Below are 2,287 nucleotides of genomic sequence, written 5' to 3' on the forward strand. Positions count from 1 at the left end.
GACCCTAGGTTGACAGGATGGTAAGGCTCTGGAGCCATATGCATTTACGGTTCACTACTGGTCTGGAGCCACCCATATGAATATGGACTTTTTTTCATGGGAGCGGGAGGCTTGGTGCATCTCCAACTCCACTCTTGGAAGGAGTTGCAAACAGGATGGTCTGGCCCTCTTAGAGCCAGGGAGCAGCTGACCCTGTGCTGGAGGGAAGTCCAGCAGGCAGGTGCTGGGGATCAGCTGACCCAGCTGAGAAGCACTTGTTGATTGGGGCTGATTCCCAGCTGGAAGATATAAAGCAAGGCCCCAGTGCCTGAGGGGAAAGAGGGAGTATGTAAGTAAACGTTGTTATGGTTGCTGCACAAGGCTGTGAGAGGGCAAGCTGTCCCCCTGGCTGACCCTGCCCCCTGGCTAGGAAGGTCCACAGGTGATAAATGGAACTGAGTGTGGTTGATGGTTTGTCCCAGTGTGGTGATCAGATCCACTAATTTAGAGATCTTGGTAGGATCCTTGAATTGTGGCTCAGGGCAGAGAGCAGGGCCTGTGCCCCTAATGCTTATTACCTCAAACAGGTGGGTGGAGAAGAAGGGGAGTGGGTGGAGCCTGGGCTGGCTGCTTGCTGGCACAGGGGTGGGGGAGATATAAGCTGTTCTAAGTTACTTCTCTCAGGAGTAAGAGGGGAGCAGGCGGTTGGTTTTCTTGGGTCAGAGCAGCTATGTACTGCCCCAGATGCAGGGATGAGAGCGAAGTCCCAGTATCATTCTTAACTATCATTCCCCATAGATTGGCGGCTACCTTATTTCACTGAACAATATTGATAACCTCCACAGATACATTTACACAACTTTATGTTTTTATAAAGTATAGCTTTTGGAATCTGCTTCTTCTACAAGAAAGGGAGGGGGGTAGGTGGCAGATACGAGCTCAAGTAACCAGTTACAATGAGGGTGTTCTCTACGGTGGGTCACATACTTCCCTGTGGTGAATATTGATGTTTTTCCATTATACTTTTGTTTGGGGTGAGAGGTTATTACAAATATTTAGTTTTTGGGAAAACACAAATCTTAGACTGGTCAGGTGAGTTTTCCATTAAACCCCAAATTCTCACTTCACCAGCTACAATTATTCAGTTCATGCCTGCCAAAAAATGAAATTCAGTTTTCATTTTTCTGGTGGAAAAAACCTGAAGAAAATTGGTGCTTCCCACAGAAACTTGTTGACCACCAAGGTGTTTTAAAAAAATTTCAATCAGCTTTAGAATTTAATGTAAGGACCTGACCTTTGTCCTACAGATCCCTGCTACCATCAGAGGAAGGCCTGGGATTGTTGGAGGATTGCAATGGAAAAGGAAGGAAAAGAGCCGTCTCCTAAAGAAACAAGGGGAGGAAGAAAGCCCTGAATCCTCATTTCAAAGACTAATTTATCAGGTAGAAAATGCCTCTTGCCTAGAACGTGTGCAACAGCTTTAATTCTGAATACTGACCACTAGAGGTCAGTTAAGCTTTAATTTAGCAAAAGTGCTCTTAAAGTCTATTTATAACTTTTCTCCAACATGATTACAATACCATACAAAAATAAAAGTTCAAATAAAATAATTTAGATTTGTCTTTATTCATTGTCTGTAAAATGATGTTAAGGGCACATTCTCTGTCATGAATATTTAGTTCTCAAACAAGACCCTTGTCCAGTTGTACTTTTTTTCTAAACAGCATTCTAGGAGCTTCACTATCTTGTGAAAAATGTACACAACCAGATCCTCAACTGGTGTAAATGGGCATCACATTATTGATGTTAGTAGAACTATGCCAGTTGAGCTCAGTTGAGGATCTGAGTCTCAATTTAAAAAATGTTCTATGGCTATGATAGATTTTATGTTTACATGTCCCCTCGGGTGTTTTCTGCTGCAGTATAAGGGAGTGGTTGAGATGTATAAGACTCGATTGCTTCAGTATCTAGGGGGTTCTCTGAACTTCATGAGGGCTTTCAGTGATGTGGGTTTGTACTCCCCCTGCGTTTCTATTTTGAGTTAAAGGGTCAAAGGAGTTTCTCAGCACTTCTACATGAATTCATAAACAGCTCTTTCCAAAGAATCTGCATCTTCCCCAGATTGATTGTGCTTCCTCGGGGCAGGGAATGTGGAGAAAACAGGCCCAGTGGTTTGAAACCTCCTAGCACCTTAAATAGCTTTTTGGGGTGGCTGGCTGACTCCATTCCATTACCTGGCTTCCTTAAGGGAGTGGTGTGGATAGATCAACAATTTATCTTCCACCTTTGTGGTGTGAGCATGGTAAAG

General features: G+C 43.9%; 1 long non-coding RNA gene across 1 annotated transcript; it reads left to right on the forward strand.

The window, feature by feature from the left end:
* The first annotated feature begins 320 nt into the window (after window positions 1-320).
* On the forward strand, window positions 321-1,445 carry LOC137158617 (uncharacterized). The gene is made up of 2 exons (XR_010921457.1): window positions 321-421; window positions 1,287-1,445. It is a non-coding gene; the product is annotated as an uncharacterized lncRNA (long non-coding RNA).
* Window positions 1,446-2,287: the final 842 nt, after the last annotated feature.

This window comes from Emydura macquarii, unplaced genomic scaffold, assembly GCF_026122565.2.
Source record: "Emydura macquarii macquarii isolate MOO-44397 ecotype Brisbane River unplaced genomic scaffold, CSIRO-AGI_Emac_v2 contig_1768, whole genome shotgun sequence".
NCBI lineage: Eukaryota > Metazoa > Chordata > Testudines > Chelidae > Emydura > Emydura macquarii.